Source organism: Schistocerca gregaria, chromosome 6 (genome assembly GCF_023897955.1).
Source record: "Schistocerca gregaria isolate iqSchGreg1 chromosome 6, iqSchGreg1.2, whole genome shotgun sequence".
NCBI classification, from domain to species: Eukaryota; Metazoa; Arthropoda; class Insecta; order Orthoptera; family Acrididae; genus Schistocerca; species Schistocerca gregaria.
In genome coordinates, this window is record NC_064925.1 from 178,622,328 (window position 1) to 178,642,465 (window position 20,138).

The 20,138-nt window shown below is 41.1% G+C and overlaps 2 protein-coding genes across 7 annotated transcripts in view; one reads left to right on the plus strand and one right to left on the minus strand.

Annotated features, from left to right (window-relative positions):
- Positions 1-20,138, plus strand: part of LOC126278685 (cyclin-H) — a 72,695-nt gene that overhangs the window by 17,633 nt on the left and 34,924 nt on the right. The window lies entirely within an intron of this gene.
- The window catches only part of LOC126278684 (cilia- and flagella-associated protein 45-like), a 123,180-nt gene that overhangs the window by 10,503 nt on the left and 92,539 nt on the right, over positions 1-20,138 (minus strand). The gene's annotated exons all lie outside the window — the stretch shown is intronic.

Below are 20,138 nucleotides of genomic sequence, written 5' to 3' on the forward strand. Positions count from 1 at the left end.
AGTGAAATAAGCCTCTACATCCTTACATTTGTCCTCTAGCTATGCCTGCTTAGCCATTTTGCACTTCCTGTCGATCTCATTTTTGAGACGTTTGTATTCCTTTTTGCCTGCTTCATTTACTGCATTTTTATATTTTCTCCTTTCATTAATTAAATTCAATATTTCTTCTGTTGCCCAAGGTTTTCTACTAGCCCTTGTCTTTTTACCTACTCGATCCTCTGCTGCCTTCACCACTTCATCCCTCAGAGCTACCCATTCGTCTTCTACTGTGTTTCTTTCCCCTGTTCCTGTCAATTGTTCCCTTATGCTCTCCCTGAAACTCTCTACAACCTCTGGTATAGTCAGTTTATCCAGGTCCCATCTCCTTAAATTCCCACCTTTTTGCAGTTTCTTCAGTTTTCATCTACAGTTCAAAACCAACAGATTGTGGTCAGAGTCCACATCTGCCCCTGGAAATGTCCTACAATATAAAACCCGGTCCCTAAATCTCTGTCTTACCATTATATAATCTATCTGGTACCTTCTAGTATGATAATATATTCTGACCAAATTAAACATAACTTCCACAGTAAAGAGTGTCAAAATACCTGCATCAGTACAAAGCATGTATTTTCGCTTGCAAATGTTCATAAAGGCACCAAATGGCATCCTGTGGTAGATTATCCTGAGGATCTTGCACATTTTGTTGAAATTTGCCAATGCTTCTTGCAGGCACTGGAGAATGAGTTCAATTGGTGGGGGAGGGGATCTTGGTGGCCAGAACAGTTGTGCACCAAGAAGAGCACATTGTACTACAACAGCCATATGTGGGTGTGTATTGTCCTGCTGAAAAAGCAGATCACCTTCCCGTTGAAGAAATGACAGTAGCATGGGAATAGGAGCCTCTACAGTGTACCGTGCACTGGTTACTTTATTCTGCAGAAACACCAAATGTGACCGTGAGTTGTATCTGATGGTGTACCGCGTCACGAGCCCTGGAATGGGGCCTTTGTATTATGGTGAATGCTCACTGGAACAAGCAGCCACCAGACCCATGTCACACACATGTACATCCATCATTCACATACAGATGGAACATACTCTCCTCTAAAGGCAACCACTGTCCAGTCAGCTGCTTCACAACACTAGAGTAGCCATGCTAGGCAGTGTCTTGGTGTCAGTGGTAACATGACCAGAAGTATACATCATCTTAATCCTGCTGAAGCAGATAGTTCCCAATGGTCCCTGATGACAGCAGGTGCAACATGGGCTTGAATTTTGTACTTGTATGATATTTGTTCAGCCACCACTGCTCTCATAATGCATCAATGTTGAATGATTCTGTTCTGTGCAGACATTCAGAACCTTGCCTATGGGTACGGAAGTGTTCCACAGACTGCTGCTGAAAACAGCAACTCTCCATTGATACACTGCACCCAACATGTGCGGCAAACTGTCGATGCATCCGTCCAGCTTCCCGCAGTGCCACATTGTGACACCATTCAAATGGCCGAAGATGTTCAGTGTGAAGTAACCCTTCTCCTCAGGACAGTTTTACAGTTTATAATGTTACCTCTGCTGTTGACACAGAATGAGCATTACTGCACTAATGGTCTTTCCAGATTGTTGCACATAGGGAGGGGTAGGCTACATTTCCAGTATGCTTATCCTTATCAGTGCAGTTATAACTATGAAGCTGTAAACCATGCCTTTTTGAAACCACATTATGGAAATGTCTTGACCATACACTAGTAAGTGTCCCCTGACCTCTCACCTTCCAAAGCTAGGATGACAAGCAGGATCACTTCAACAGTCATCATCATGACTTGCTAGTGGCAAGAGAAAATGACACTCATTTCAGTTCTCACCATTTATCACACTAGTGTGAGTTTATTAATTCTGGTTGGAACATCACAGTAAGAAAATTCTTATGCTGTCTATTGCCAGCTGTATTGGTTAATAACTTGTGGCTGAAACTTTTGCAAACTAATCATTGTACTTCTTGATCAGCCCAAATAGTTTGATCATGATGGCAACATCCTGCATAACAAAAATTAAATTTATTTTACATAACGGGATAAAAGCACAAAATTCATTACGGTAAGTGCAGCCAGAGTCGGCTATAACATCTGAGCATAGAAGACGATGCCATTCTCACATGATTCTAACCATGTTCTCCATTCAGCACACTCGGGATTTCAGACCTCTATACCTGGCACAACCAATTGTTCATTAATGTCAACAATCCATTCCCAACGTTTTTGGTCACTGGTTTAAACAGGGAGATGTGACATGCTCCCACCGATGATGTCGAGTGGGAAATTACTCTTGTGAAGCAGGTCTTACAATGTGTGTATTGTGTTAGGGGGCAGACACAATAAAAAAGTCATGAATAAAATTGATCACATGCTTCAGTGGAATGTAATTGGGTTCAGGACTTAAGTGAACTTGACAATCATAGTACAGGGAAGACTACCATACATGTCTTCATGGCACATCTAAAAGAATCTCACCTAGATTGTGGGGTTACAGCCTCTGCAGAAATAACAGCCTTAGAGGGACGAGTTCATACGTGCTATTGATTGTCGCTGTAATGATTTTAATGTAGAGTCATATTGTGCAAATATTCAATACATTTGTTAATGTGCTACACAGTTTAATTTCTATTCGCTCCTTAGACTGAGCAGTTGAGAGTGTAGTCTCGTTGGTAACATTAAGTCTTCTGAACACAGGACAGAGTGCACACAATAATATTGCTCTAGGATTATTCTGTCATTAATCTGTAAAATTTCTTTCCTGCCCTTGCAGGTGTTGCTCAGTGGGAAGTGGTTCATGATTTGCATGTCACTAATCACGTTCCTAATGACGCAATGATCAGTTTGGGTGGTATCTAACATGATTTCTGAAATCATTACTCTGAAAGCAAAATGGATACTGTACAGCTGACCTTCTGTTTTTCAACATTGTCAGAGTATCTAGTAATGAGTAGACTGTATTACAACCATGAGCCAAAAAACCACGAATGCATTTATTCCAAACTTCATGCTGTGTGTAAAGACTGCCTGTTCTCTGGTGGAATGAACAATGGCCCTCTGCAGCCAAGGGCAATATTTTATATGCCTTTGTTGCTATCTTGTTAAAGATTTATGGGTGTTTTGAAGATTTTGAGTTACTGCCATAATTACACAAACCAAAACAAGTTTTGCATCATCTCGGTTCCGAGAGTTCTGGAACCTGTACAGAAAATTGGAGTAGAGATCAACATAAACATAGTTTCTGCCCTTTTTATTCCTCATGAAAATCACACATTGCATGTTGTACACCATACAGTGATATCTACAGAGGTGGTGGTCCAGATTGCTGTACGCACTGGTACCTCTAATACCCAGTAGCACGTCCTCTTGCATTAATGCATGGCTGCATTCATCGTGGCATACTATCCATAGGTTCATCAAGGCACTGTTGGTCCAGATTGTCCCACTCCTCAACGGCGATTCGGCATAGCTCCCTCAAAATGGTTGATGAGTCATGTCATCACAAACAGCCCTTTTCAATCTATTCCAGTCATGTTCGATAGAATTCGTGTCTGGAGAACATGCTGGCCATTCTGGTTGAGCAATGAAGTTATCGTGAAGGATGTCATCCACAAGATGTGCACGATGTGGGGGTGCGAATTGTCATCCATGAAGACGTTTGCCAATATGCTGTTGATATGGTTGCACTATTGGTCGGAGGGTGGCATTCACAAATCATACCGTGAGCACCAGTGGCGTACGTCGACCCGACATAATGCCACCCCAAAACAGCAGGGAACCTCCACCTTGCTGCACTCACTGGTCAGTGTGTCTGAGGCATTCAGCCTGACTGAGTTGCCTCCAAACACATCTCCAATGATTGTCTGGTTGAAGGCATATGCGACACTCATCGGTGAAGAGAACACAGTGCCAATCCTGAGTGGTCCATTTGGCATGATGTTGAGCCTCTCTTGACTGTACTGCATGATGTAGTGGTTGCAAAGATGCACCTCACCATGGATGTCAGGAGTGAAGTTGCGCATCATGCAGTCTATGGCGCACAGTTTGAGGTGTAATACGACATCCTGTGGCTGCACAAAAAGTCTTATTCAACATGGTGACGTTGCTGTTGAGGTTCCTCCGAGCCATAATCCGTAGGTAGCGGTCATACACTGCAGTAGTAGCCTTCGGACGGCCTGAGCAAGGCATGTTATCGAGAGTTCCTGTTTCTCTGTAGCTCCTCCATGTCCGAACAACATCGCTTTGGTTCATTCGAGACGCCTGGACTCTTCCCTTGTTGAGAGGCCTTCTTGCTACTGAGTAGCAATGTGGACGTGATCGAAACGCGGTATTGACCGTCCAGGCATGGTTGAACTACAGACAACATGGGCCATGTACCTCCTTCCTGGTGGAATGACTGGAACTCATCAGTTGTCAGAACCCCTCCATCTAATAGGTGCTGCTCATGCATGGTTGTTTACATCTATGGGCGGGTGTAGTGACATCTCTGAACAGTCAAAGGGACCGTGTCTGTGATACAATATCCACAGTCAACATCTATCTTCAGGAGTTCTGGGAACCGAGGCGACGCAAAACTTTTTTTGATGTGTGTAGAAATTAAAATCTCCATAACAGCCAGAGGAACACACTTCTCTGGAGTGGTTGCCACTAGCTGCACCCCCAGAGCTACTGGTGAGAGGGGCAGTTGAGACGTTTGTTTTGAGTACTTTGTACTGAACCAATGCCCATTCTCCATTTATGATTTGGATTTTGTGTTATATGCGGCTTGGAACACAACACCTGTTCAAGAAGAAAATCCATTATAGATTATACCATTGCATGGCATCTCCCAAGTACAGCTCATGTCTTTCTATATAACCATACTTGGGAGACATTAGATTTCCCCAATCCTTTGAGGGATCTGATAATAGTATTCCTCCTGAAATGAGGCAAGGGCAGTACTTGGCCAAGTGGCTGTTTCACTCATTATGTAGGAAAAATTATGGTATGGAAGGTAAAGCCATGCCTTGTCTGAGTTCTTGAGGCTAAACAGTTCCCAGTCACTTCACTTGGGTTTTTTGAGATCATTTGACCATTGATAACCTGTGCTTACTGGGGCTGATTAGATCCACTGTGCTATCCTACACAAGCAACACTTCACTATTATGTTTTTTGACATTGAAGGCTTTAAATATCACTTGGAGACCTAATAGCTTCAACCACCTATCCATATTTCTTCGATCTTTCCTTTCGTGTATCTTCAGGTGTCTCATTGGCAAAGTCCCTTTAAATTGGTCCTTGAATGTTGTGTCCTAAGTATTACCTTCTTTGCTGTTACTAACAGTAGCATTAGCTGCACTGTTAAGAGACTAATGCCCTAATGCAACAGTAGTGACTAAGACTAATCAGCCTACACATTAATGTCAGCCATTCTGTGTGCATTTTGGTCAACTTTTTATACTTCTGAGGGACATTGTCTTGAGTGTGGAAGAATCAGTAAGATTACAGGTTTTTTCTTATCATAACTAACATACCTTATTGAAATGATAACCAGGTCCTTTATGGCACTCAGTATCCTGAAGTGTGTCAGTCACAACTTTTGGGTAATAGACAGAACACATCTGCTCTAGTTTTATGACACTGTTGCAAAGTCTGGTTTGGGTGTCAAGCATATGGATCAACAAGACTGAAGATGGTTAGCTCACTTTACCCAACTCCACATGGTGCATTATCTGTACGTATTTACCTGTTGCACTTTTACCAGTATTACATCTGCTGTGGCCACTACTCTAATAAATTGCATTAGCAAATTGCTTATGAGCAACAAAGCTAATTGGGGTTCACACAGAAGCATATTAAATGTCTTTTGTTGAGAAATTCACTCCACTTCCTGCGCAGGCTTTGCAACTGGCTGTGACAACATAGTCTCGGCATTTCAGCACCCTGGAGTATGAGTAAGAACATTCTGGTTATCTTTCATAAAACCAATTTTAAAACATCTTGTTCTAGCATAGCAGTTGTTTGCAAATTTCTGTTGAAGGGTCTAGGCAAGGGCAACTACTGTGATAGTGCCCTTGGGATCCAAAGTAAAAACTCATGGAATATCAAAACTTTGATACTAAACTACTACCAAAGTACTGATAACAAAGTTACCAAATTTACTGCCTTCCAGAAAAGACATCAGGCACAAATTACACACAGAATTGAGATCTGGGTGAGACCCAAAGTAGAAAGCTCTGAAATATTTAGTGAGGCATAGAATTTATGTAGGAAAGACTGCTTAGTGAACCCCATTGCAAGGGTAATGTTCAGTGCAGATGAGAAAAATGTTGTCTATCATTGTTGAAATTTAGTCTGACAGTAAAGTTATCTAGATGTGAGTAACTTTCCTAAGTGAATTCAAATCAGTCATCAGATGGCTTTACCAGCCACTTGGTTCCACCACAACAATTGTAGAGTCCAAGTATTGATTGGCAAGTCTATAGATTCACTGCACATGGTACAGGCAGACAGTCTTCTGTTGTAGCTCTGAACACATTTTCCATAAAATGTCTTGACAACCCATGTGCAATAGAAATGTTTCAGACCTTGTAGCTACAAAAAGGCCTGACCTTGTTGGTGGTGTCAGAATAGACACAAGAATCAGTGAACATGATGTCATCATAGCGATGATGGTTACTAAAGTTAATAAATCCGCCAAGAAGGATAGGAGAATTTTTATCCTAGAAAGAGTAGGCAATGGATGGACATCATTTAGTTCCAATACGTTGGACGTAATATGCACTTATAGGGCAGTGTCTTTGATTACTAATCAAATCATCCTCAGTCCTGGATTCAAACCCTGCCACTGCTTAAATTTTGAGTAAAAATCACCAGCAGTTGTGGCCAAAACTTCCGGGATAAGAAGTCACCCTCATTCTGTCAATGGTCTTGTCAAAAGAGGATAGAGGAGTGGACAGAGGTTCAAGGCATTCTCTTGCCCTCAGAGTGGGAAACTGCCCCTAAAAGGCTGAAGAATTACTAATTATCAATGACATGAGGATGCAGAAGGCAATGGAAACTACTGCATTAAAGACACACAACATGTATCCACAAAATATGAGCACTGTAATTGGAAAAGATACCAGCATAGTTCCCCATTCAGATCTCTGGGAAGGCACTGTTGTGGATGAGGTTACTATGAGAAAAGTATTGAATAACCAATGAAGCATGGAATGTCAGAAGTCTGACATAGCAGGGAAAGTAGAAAATCTGAAAAGAGAAATGCTGAGGCACAATCCAGGTGTAGTGGAAGTCAGTGAAGTGAAATGGAAAGAGTACAAGGATTTCTGCTCAGATGAGTACAGAGTAATATCTACAGCAGCAGGAAATGGTATTATGGGAGTAGGATTTTTTATGAATAGGAAGTTAGGGCAGAGTGAGTTACTGTGAACAGTTCAGTCATAGGGTTGTTCTCATCAGAATCAATGGAAAATCAATGATGACAATGATAGTTTAGGTATACATGCTGAAGTAGCAAGCCGAAGATGAAGAGGTAGCGAAAATATATGACAACATTGAACAGGTAATTCAGTACATAAAGGGATATGAAAATATAACAGACATGAGGAATTGGAATGCAGTTATAGGCGGAGGAGTAGAAGAAAGGTTATTGGAGAATATGGGCAAATCAGATGATGCTGAGGTAATTAGATTAAGAAATGAGACACTTAAAGTAGTAAATGAATTTTGCTATTTGGGGAGCAAAATAACTGATGATGGTCGATGTAGGGAGGATATAAAATGTAGTCTGACAATGGCAAGGAAAGCATTTCTGAAGAAGAGAAATTTGTTAACATAAAGTATAGATTTAAATGTCAGGAAGTCGTTTCTGAAAGTGTTTGTGTGGAGTGTAGCCATGTATGGAAGTGAAACATGGACAATGAATAGTTTAGACAAGAAGAGAATAGAAGCTTTCGAAATGTGATGCTACAGAAGAATGCTAAAGATTAGGTGGGTAGACCACATAAGTAATGAGGAGGTATTGAATAGAATTGGGGAGAAGAGAAATTTGTGGCACAACTTGACTAGAAGAATGGATCGATTGGTAGGACATGTTCTGAGACATCAAGGGATCACCAATTTAGTATTGGAGGGCAGTGTGGAGGGTAAAAATCATAGAGGGAGACCAAGAGATGAATACACTAAGCAGATTCAGAAGGATATAGGTTGCAGTAGGTACTGGGAGATGAAGAAGCTTGCAGAGGATATAGTAGCATGGAGAATTTTGAAACCAGATACTGGTTTGTAAGGTATTCCCAAGAGCAGATACAGACTCAGAACACTATTTAGTAGTGATGAAGAATATTCTGAAGTTTAAGAGACTAGACATGAAAAGCAATGCGCAAAAAAGTGGAATAAGAAAGTACTAAGGAAAGAGGACATAAGCTTGAAGTTCTCTGCGGCAATAGATACTGTATAGGGAATAGCTTGGTAGGCACTTCAGTTGAAGGGTAGTGGACATCTCTAAAAACTGCAATCAGAGTAGTTTTGAAAGAAAAACGTAAGTACAAGAAGGTAACTGCAAAGAACCCATGGCTAACAAAAGCAATACTTCACTCGCTCTATGAATGAAGGAAATACAGAAGTGTTCAGGGAAATTCAGGAACACAGAAGTACGAGTCTCTTAGTAATGAAATAAATAGGAATGGGCTGCGGGGAAAAATGTGAATAAATCAAAAAAGAAATGATTGTCAGAAGGGCTGACTCAGCATACAGAAAAATCAGAACAACCTTTGGTGAAATTAAAAGCAAGGGTGGTAACATTAAGAGTGCATCAGAAACTCCGCTGTTAAGTGCAGAGAAGAAAGCAAATAGGTGGAAAGACTGTGAAGGCCTCTGTGAGGGAGAAGACTTGTCTGATGTGATAGACTTGCCTGATGTGATAGACTTGCCTGATGTGATAGACTTGCCTGATGTGATAGACTTGCCTGATGTGATAGGAGAATGAACAGGAGATGATGTAGAAGAAATGGGGTATCCAGTATTAGAATCAGAATTGTAAAAAGCTCGGGAAGACTTATGATCAGATAAGTCAGAAGGGATACGTAACATTCCATCAGAATTTTTAAAATCATTGGAGGAATTTGCAACAAAATGAATATTCATGTTAATGTGTAGTATGTATGAGTCTGATGATATACCATCTGACTTTTGGAAAAAGTCATCTACTCAATTCTGAAGATTGCAAGAGCCAACAAGTGTGAGAATTATTGCACAATCAGCTTAACAGAACATGCATCCAAATTTCTGACAAGAATAATATACAGACGAATGGAAAAAAATTAGGGTCTGTTGGATGACAACCAGTTTGGCTTTAGGAAAGGTAAAGGCACCAGAGAGGAAATTGTGGCATTATGATTGATAATTTAAGTCAGACTAAAGAAAACTCAAGACATGTTCATAGACTTTGACGACCTGTAAAAAGAATTCAGCAATGTATACTGGTACAAGATGTTTCAAATTATGAGAAAATAGGGATAAGCTGTAGGAAAAGACAGGTGATACACAGTATGTACAAAAACAGCAGGGGGGGGGGGGGGGACAATAAGAGTGGGAGACGAAGAAAGAAGTGCTGGGATTGAAAAGGATGTAAGACAAGAATGTAGTCTTTCACCTTTATTGTTCAGTCTTTAGATCAATTAAGCAATCACAAAAATAAAATAAAAGTTCATGAGTGGAATTAGAATTCAAGGTGAAAGGACATATCCTCAAAGGAAGTGGAGAAGAATTACAGGAACTGATGAATGGAATGGACAGTCTAATGAGTACAGAAAATGGATTTATAATAAATCGAAGAAAGAAACAAGTAATGGGAAGTAGCGGAAACGAGAATGATGAGAAACTTAACATCAGGATTGTTGATCACAAATTGAGGAATTCTGCTACCTAGGCAGCAAAATAATCTATGATCGACACAGCAAGGAGGACATCAAAAGCAGATTAGCACTGGCATAAAGGGAATTCCTGGCCAAAATAAGTCTACTAGTATCACACGTAAACCTTAGTTTCAGGAAAGAAATCTGAGAATATGTATTTGGAGTGCAGCATTGTATGGTAGTGAAACATGGGCTGTGGGAAAACTAGAAAAGAAGAAAGCCAGAGCATTTGAGATGCGGTTCTACAGAAGAATGTTGAAAATTGGGTGGACTGATAAGTTAAGGAATGAGGAGGCTCTCCAGAGAATTGGTGAGGAGGTAAATATATGAACATATGTTAAGACATCAGGAATAACTTCCATGGTACTAGATGGCACTGTCTAGGGTAAAAACGGTAGAGGAAGACAGACTGGAATACACCTAGCAAATAATTGGGGACGTAGGTTGCAAGAATGCAACTCTGGGCTGAAGAGGTTGGGGCATGAGAGGAATACATGGCAGATGTAAAGGAATTATGGGCAAAGTTTAAAGTAATTTTAAATGGTGCTGTGGAGAAGTGTGTGCTGAATAAGTGGATTGAGGACAGAAAAGACCCACTCAGTAAATTTGCCAGGGTCAGAGGGAGGGGGTGGCAGCCCCATCCATGACATGGAGCAGGCTTTCTGCTGACCACTATTGAGTACGCTGGGTGCAACTGGCTGCAAATAGTGGCACATACAAGATGCGACAATAAAGTAATGAGACTGGTGTCTGTTTTATTCTAGTTTAGTGTTGTCTCCTACAAAGTAGTTCCCTTCTGATTGCACACACTTTTTCCAGCACTTCTGCTATTGATGGTAACATTTCTGGAACTCATCTTCTGTAATATCCTCCAAGACCACTCATCACAGCTTTTTGGACATCTTGTGTTGCTTGAAAATGGTGTCCCTTGACCGCTGTTTTGACTCTTGTAAATAAAAAAAAAGTCGCACGGAGCGATATCTGTTGAATAAGGTGGCTGTGGTAGTACTGAAGTTTGTTTTGAGGTTAAAAATTGCTGTACTGACAGAGCAGTATAGGATGGCGCATTATCGTGATGCAGAATCCAATTATCAGCAATGTTGGCACGGTCACGAAGAACTCTTTTACGAAGTCTTTCTAAAATTTCTGTGTAGTAATATTGGTTAACTGTTTGTCCAGGAGGCACCCACTCTTTATGAACAATTCCCTTGGAATCAAAGAAGTACACAAGCATGCATTTCACTTCCGACTTTGACATGCAAGCTTTTTTTGGTCTGGGTGATCCCTTTGAGCACCATTTTGAACTTTGTCATTTTGTCTTTGGATCGTACTGAAAAAACAAACTTTCATCACCAGTGATAGCACGGCTCAACAATTCTGGATTGATTTCTGTTTGCTCTAACAGATCGGCTGCCACATTTTTCCGAGTTTCTCGCTGTTGAGGTGAGAGATTTTTGGGGACCATTTTTGCACAAATCTTTCTCATACCAAGATCTTCAGTTATTATAAGACAAACCGTTTCTTGATTGATGTTCAGTCCTTCTGCAAATCATTTTCATGGATAATCTTCGATCAGATCGCACAAGTTCACGCACCCTGGCTAAGTTGACATCCGTCTGTGAGGTTGATGGTTGTCCACTGCGGTCTTCATCTTCAACATTCGTTCTGCCTTCACTAAGCATTTTATGCCAATGAAAAACTTGAACTCCAGACATGACCTCCTCTCGAAAAGCCTTCTGAAGCTTACCGTAAGTTATCATCACGTTTTCACCCAATTTAATGCAAAAAGGAATGGCATACTGTTGTGGTACATTATGTGGTTCCATTTCCGTGACGGACTAGAAGCAGCTTATAGACAAAGGTCAAAGATATTGTGCCTATGCAGGGTTGCCACATCTTGCAAAGCAAATCAGTCTCATTACTTTATTGTTGCACCTTGTATTGACACTAATGACACCAGCTGCCTAGTTTCTGAGGCCATCCTCAGTTCCTTTTGCCAGATGGCTGATTTGGTGAAGGCAACTAGCTTTTCATGTGGAGTGCAGGCTAAGCTGACTATGTAGAATCATACACATGGTTAATCGTGGTCCTCTGGTTTTGAGCAGCGTGAAAGATCTAAACCAGAGCCTCAGATGACTCTGCAGTGGTACTGAATGTAAACTTCTTGACCACCTCTACCGGGTGGAGAGTTGTAGGTCTTCCGTTAATATAGGTTTGGCACACACTACGTAGGGAGGATGCTTGTTCACATGGATCAGGTACAGAAAAAGTTAATATTTTGCAAACTGTGGGAGCATCCCAGGATAGGTCCCAGAATTATTGGGTTTGTGCCCATGTTAGCAATGTTTTTCCATAACGTCAAAAAACACTACAGAGACACATAACAGAGACCTCAGTCATCAATAATATGTTCTCTTTCACTGTTTACATCAATCTGCCAATGCTGAGATAAAGTTTTGATTCTGCGACTGTAAAAATCACTTCGTTTTGAGGTAAAGAACTCATCAAGCTACGTTCAGAGTGCATTTTCATGAAGCATTTTTGTTAGAGAGCAGAAAAGATGAAAATCTGAGGGTGCAAGATCAGTTGAATAAGGTGGGTACAGCACGACTTCTTAACCCAACTCCTATATAGTGTTTTTGCCAGTCTAGCAGAATGCAAGGAGGCATTATTGTGGAATAGCATAACTTCATGCAGTCTTCCTGGGAATTGTTCTTGGGTTTCGTCTGCAAGATGTCTCAGTTATTGATAGTAAATATCAGCAATGATGGTTACACCTCGGGAAAACAATTCACAGTACACCACACCATCGCTGTTCCACCAGATGCATAACATTATCGTTTGTGGATGCATGCAAGTATTTGTACAGGGAGTTGCTGCTTTGTTTGGCCTCAGCCATTCTTGTCTATCCCATATGTTAGCATAAAGACACCATTTCTCGTCACCAGTAAAGATACAGCATAGGAATGATTGGGGTTGTTCACAAGCCAGTTGATTATGAGCAAGCAGAGCTGGACCTGCTGATTTTTGTGGTTTTGGCTCAGATTATGTTGTACCCATACATCCAATTCTTGAATGTTTCCCATTACATGCAAATCCCACACAATGGTGGATTGATCACAGTTCATCACATTTGCCAGTTTTCGAGTACACTGATGTGTATCATTGTGGATTAATGTGTTTAAATGATCATCATCAGACTTACAAAGTCTTCCTGTGTGTGGAGAGTCTCCAGTGTCAAAATGATCCTCCTTAAAATGAGAAAACCATTTACTTGTAAAGTTCTATCCAATCACTCTATCCCCATACATGGTGCAAATGTTTCTGGCTGCTTCCGCCACTGTCACCCCTCCATTGAACTCGAATGGAAGAGTAGGTCAGAAATGATCAGATTTCTCCATTGGGCACTCCATTTTTTAGTTTCCACGGCTCCACTCACTTTCTCCAAGTGACAAGATGACAATATGTGAACTCAAATAGAAACAGTGAACAACAAATACAAATGACAATCAATAAATAAATTCATAGCAACTGAAATACCAAGTTTCAAAGCAAAAGTGCTACAAACTTATGCATCAACCTACTAATATCACTAACTGAAGATTATAATGCTCAGATAATATTAAGAGCAGAAATTTGGTTGAAAACCAGAAAAGAACAGCAATGAAATCCTATGTTCAGATTGGAATATTTATTGTAAGGATATTTTAGTCACCACTAGTCGTGGCATATTTATTGCGGCAAAGAATTTGATAATATCTAGCAAGGTTATCACAGATTCTACATGTTAATAAATCTGGGTGAAGATAAACATCAAAGGCCGGTCAAAATGGTATTTGGATGCTTTTATAGATCTCTTAGATCAGGAGCTGTACTGGTAGAGCACTTCAGAGAGAATTTTCGGAATATTATTAGTAATTTTCCAGATCATGTGGTTGTAATAGGGGGCTACATCGACTTGTCATTTATAGCTTGGGACAGTCTTGCTATCAAAACTGGTGCCAGAGACAGGGATTCATGTGACATTATTCTAAATGTCTTGTCTGATAATTTCTTCAAGACCATAATTAAAGACCCAACTTGTGAACATAACGTCTTAGACCTCTTAGCAACATACAGAAAGAAATGTTAAGAAAAGTAGGAGAATATTTTTGCTTAGCAAGAGTGACAAGATAGAATATGCAGAGTAACTGAGTAGTCAGCATCAAATATTCAGTGCTGAGGGCCACGATGTGGAATGCAAATGAGAAAAACTCAAAAGCACTGTGCAATATGCCTTAGACAAGTACTTTCCCAGCAAGATTTTACGGGGTGGGAAAGATCCACCATGGTTTAATAATCGTGTTAGAAAACTGCTACGTAAACAAAGAGAACTTCATCACAGATTCAAGAGAAGTCAAATCCTAGGTGGCAAACAAAAGCTGAATATGTTTATATTTGAGAATTATGACATTTTTGGAGGACAAAAATCTCCTCTATAAAAATCAACATGGGTTCTGCAAACAGAGATCTTGTGAAACTCAGCTCACTGTTCCTCCACGAGATCCACAGCACTGTAGACAAGGGCACTCAGGCTGATACCATGTTTCCTGACTTCAGGAAGGCATTTGCCTCAGTCTCGCTCTGCCATTTAGTGGGGAAAAAAATGGGCTTACCGAGTATTGGACCAGATTTGCGACTGGATTCCAGAAAATTCAATGTTAACAGAACAAAATTGACTGATGAAAAGACAATTTGCAGAGTACCCCCAGGAAGTGTAATAGGACCATTACTCTTTACAATGTATGTAAATGATCTAGCAGAAAGTGTTGGAAGCTCCTCCAGATTGTTCACAGGTTATACGGTTGTCTGTAAGAAAAAGTAACAATGTCAGAAGACCATATCAATTTGCAGAACAACTTGCAGATGATTGATGAATGGTGCAGGCTCTGGCAGTTGACCCTGAATATAAATAAATGTAATATATTGCGCATGCCGAGGAAAAGAAATGCACTACTGTACAGCTACACTATTGATGACAGACTGCTGGAAACAGTACCTACCATATAATAATATCTAGGAGTAACTATCCAAAGTGACATTAAGTGTAAAGCTCACATGAAACAAGTAGCAGGTAAAGCAGATGCCAGACTGAGAGTCATAGGAAGAATCTTAAGGAAATGTAACTCATCCATGAAGGAAGTGGCTTACAGCACTCTTGTTCGACTGATGTTTGAGTTTTGTTCATCAGCATGGGTTCCTTATCAGATAGGACTGATGAAAGAGAGAGAAAGAGAGAAGATACAATGAAGGGCAGCACATTTCATCGGGGATCATTTAGTCAACACAAGAGTGTTACAGAGATGCTTAACAAACTATGAGAGAGAAGTTGTGCAGCATGGAGAGGTTTAATATTGAAATTTTGGGGGAGAGCACTTTCCGGGAGAGTCAGACAACAATTTAAGCCTCTCACATACATCTCACAAAATGACCACAATGAGAAAATTCAAGAAATTTGAGCTAATGCTTTGTCTTGCTGACAATCATACTTTCCCCACGCTATTTGTGAGTTGAACAGGGAAGGGAGAATCTACTAGTGGTACCAGAAGTACGCTCTGCCACATGTCATTAGGTAGCTTTCAGAATATGATGTAGATGAACATTGGTTTTCTGCAAAATTCTTGAGCATACTGTGAGTTCGAATATAATAATTTTCCTTAGTAGAAAAGCTTCTGTCCATAAATCAACATGAATTAAGAAAGCACCACTCAGGCAAAACTCAGCTTGCCCTTTTCTCACACAATTTCCTGTGCATCATGGGCAGTGGCTTTCCCCAGATTCCGTATTCCCATATGTCCAGAAAGCATTTAACACAGTGCTCCACTGCAGACTGTTAATGAAGGTCTGAGCATATGGAATAGGTATCCAGATATGTGAATGACTTGAAAACTTTGAAAGTAAAAGAACAGAGTACATTTTCCTGGATGGCGAGTGTTCATTAAAACAGGGATATCATCAGGAGTGCTTGAGGAAAGTGAGATAGGACCACTATTGTGCTCTATATACATCAGTGATCTGATTGATAGAGTGAGCAGCAATTTGCAGCTGTTTGCTGATGATGGAGTAGTGTATGAGAAAGTGTTGTCATTGACTGAAAGAGCTGAGTAGCATCTTGCTCTAAATGTACCAAAGTGTAAGTAATACAAATGAGTAGGAAAAACATATCTTAGCTTAAGATTACAAATCAATTGGAAATTGAAATGTCAGTAGTAGGAAAGACGAATGATCGGCCTTGCTTTATTGGGGAAATTTGTAAGGAGTCTATACATAGAACACTAGCACAACGCATTCTTGAGTACTGCGCAAGTGTTTGTATCCACACCAGTTTGGATTAAGGATAGACATCAAAACAGTTGAGAGGTATGTTTCTATATTTGTTTGATTAATACAAATATATTATAAGGATGCTTTTTTAACTCATATGGAGGCAGAGGGACAGTAATTTTTCCAGAAAAGGAATCACTAGTAGTGGTGCCAGATACCCTCTGCTATTCACCATGTGGTGGCTTGTACAGTATATCTGTAGGTGTAGATGAGATATGATTACTACTGGTCCACTACTCAGGAACACTCATCTTCAATAATTTGCCGGCAAACATAAAAAATTGAGTTACAAATAGAGATCAGTTTAAAAGGAGCCTGAAAGACTTACTAGTGGCCAACTCATTCTACTCCCTTGACGAATTTTTTAATAGAAACAAATTATTTGTTGTATATATTTATACTATTAGTATTGTTATTTCAGCTTTTAAAAAAATAAAAAATAAAAAAAAAGGTGACATGTTCCACATCCACGAGGATCTCCTCAACATGGATCTATGGAACAAAAAACTAATCTAATCTAATCTACTAAATTAGTTCACTGTCGATGAAATGAGATGAAGTACATGAAATGTGAAGGGTGTTGGTACAAATGATAAAAGTGCTTGTTACAACCATTCTCATCTGCTCCAGTTCCATGTTCAAGTGGGTACTGCACTCAGTATTCAAGAAAACGGGGTTACGCAGGGTTCTGTACTGAGCAATCTTCCTGTTTCTGGGGGCCATCAATGATCTAGTGGCGGCTGTGGGATCTTCGGTATCAGCCTTCTTACATGCTGAATGCTTTTGCTTGTATTATTGCTCCTCTAGTATGGGTGTTGCTGAGCATCATCTACAGGTCCTCATACAAGCAGTCAGGGGCTCTCACTCATGGTTTTCATCTGCCAAGACTCGTATTATGCATTTCTGTACCATCATACTGCCCACCCACACCCAGAGCTTTACTTAGATGATCAGTTACTTGAAGTTGAGATGCACCGCCTTTTGGGACTGATCTTCAATGCCTGGCTGACATGGCTTTTCCACCTCTGCCAACTTAAGCGAAAGTGCTGGCAACACCTCAATACACTTCGCTGCCTTGGTAACAGCACTAGCTGGAGTGCAGATCCCTCTACACTTTTGTGGCTCTACAAAGCCCCGATTTTGTCCCATCCTGATTATAGGAGTCTTGTATATAGTTCAGAATCACCCTCAGCATTGCATATGCTGGACCCCATTTATCATTGTGGGGGTAAAACTTGCAACAGGAGCCTTCTGAACTAGCCCTGTGAACAGCCTACTAGTTGAGGCTGGAGATGTCTATTGCCTACAAGGCACAAACAACAGCTGCTTGACTACACTGTATGCATTCATAGCTTCCCTGAACATCCCAACTACTGTGTCCTTTTCCCTGGAAGGGAACTTCACCTCCCACAACAACAACACAGAATTGGGTTTACAATTGCTGCACACCTTCAGGGTCTCTGTTCGGAGATGCAACTTCCACCACTGTCACCTCTGGTGGGCGAGACATCACATCTGCCCCCATGACTTGTGTCCCAACCTCAGATTTATCTCAGAGGTCTCCTTTGGTCCAAAAGATTCAACTGACCCCACAAGTTGGCTGCTCTCGAGATGTATCCAGTTTTGGAAACAGTATTCACCAATGGCTCAACACTCAATGGACGAACAGGCTTTTCATCCACACATGCATGGTGCAGTGAACTACTCTATCTACCAGAGAGTTACAGTGTATTCCCTGCTGAACTGATGGCCAGTAATCTAACACTTTACCATGTTTGTTCGTGCACTGGCAAGAGTTTCCTAATCTGTAGTAAATGCTTGAACAGTCTCCAGGCTATAGAATGGTGCTAGGTGACTCACCCACTGGTTGCAGCTACCCAGGATCTTCTCTCTGATCTCCCTCAAGCTGATGGCCAGTCATTTTCATGTGGACCCTTGGTAATGCTGGGATTTCAGGAAATGAATGAGCTGACCAGTTGGCTGACCTGGTCATCGATTCTGGAAATGGCGATCTCAGTACCAAACGTATGGTCATTTTTATGCCACAGATTGCGTGAAGTCTGGAACTCAGAATGGTCTGTCATGGTCTCCCCAAGCAAATTGAGAACAATGAAGGACACCATGACCATTTGACAGTCTTCCCTGTATGCTTCTCACAGGGAATCCTCCATCCATTGTCGACTCCACATTGGCCACATTTCGCTGACACATGGCCACATTTTCCAATGTGAGGATCCCCCTCACTGCCCTAATTTGGCTGCTTCGAGGTGGCATCGAAATCTTCCTGACATGCTCCCTCTGGTGCTAGCCAAAGCAGCTGATCTGGTGTTAAGTATTTGCCTGTAAAGGTGGAGCACCTTTGCCCTGCTTCGGCCCCCGAGGCCCCTTGTCAGACTTTGCTCGGTGGCCTAGCCTGGCCTTTATCCTATCCACCTTTTTATGCTCTTTATTTTCATATCTTGATTTTGATGCCTTGTCTTGACTGATCTTATGATGACTTGTCTGCATTGTCATTTTTCTGGCTTTTATTCTGTTTCGTTTTATTGTGTTAGTTACACTTAGGCTTTCCAAGAATTGCCTTTACTTCCTTCCTTTGATAACCACTCCTGGTTTGCCATGTGGCAGATGAAGGGATTGATGATCTTCCAATTTAGTCCCTTTCACACCAACCAACCAACATACCTATCAATCGAGTCCTGCTTTGAAAAGAAATGGCACCATAGACTGTCACTCCTGGATGTTAGGCCGTATGGTGGGCAACAGTCAGGTTGGTATACCACCACTCTCTGTAGCATCCCCAGACACATCTTCAGCCTGGAATCTCATTGACTGGCGTAGAATTATCTTCAGTGATAAGTCCCACTTCGAGTTGAGCCTCGATCACTAGTGTCTGGAGACACTCCAGACAGTGGTGTGATACCAACCTGTCTGTCGCGCACCTCATGGCCTGATAACCAGAACTGAAGAGCTGGGTTTTCATTTCTTTTCATAGCAGGACCCCTTTGGTTGTTATCCACAGCACCTTTAACAGTGCAGTGGTACATCGGTGATATTCTATGGACCAATTTGTAGTCCTGGACATACATTTCAGTAAGATAATTCCCAACCACACATGGCAAGAGTTTATGGTGCTTGTCTTTGTGCTTGCCAAACCCTATGTTGTCCAACAAGTTCGCTGTATCTGTCCCCAGTTGAGAATGTGTGGGGCATTATGAGCAGGGGCCTCAACCAGCTTGGGATTTGGACAATCTAACGCAATAATTGGACAGAACTTGTCACACTATCCCTCTGGAGGACACCCAATAGCTCTTATTAGTCAGTGCCAAGCTGAATTACTGGTTGCGAAAGGGTAAGAGAAGCACCAACATATTACTGACTTGCTCAATTTGTGAAACTCTTTCTCTTGAATAAACCATCCAGTTTTTCTGAAATTGTAATGATTTGTTTACCTACGCATATACATCACGTCTACTGACTACTGATTTCCACCCCATTCAGATAATTCCTGTGTGGTGTGTCATATGCGGTCTCCCCTCCCCCCCCCCCCCCTTTTTTCTCTTCTTTTCTTGGAGTATATATCGTGCTGTTAATCAGATGGTAAAGAAATTCAGGAGAACAAACAGGTGGCTACAGCAGGTGAGATGACCAGTGTGCTGCCTATAGTGGTATGACATAAAGTCCCTGTAAGTGCAATGACAACCTCACTGCTGAGATAAGGGGTCAAAGATCAGTTGGAGAAAGGGATAATAAAGTGCTGTCATTCCTGTTTTTCATGTTGTAAAGGCAAAATGAAGCCATTCTTCTTGCTTCTGGATTTAGCTTTGACCTTTGCTTCAGCGGTACATTATTTAATGATATGTTTGGT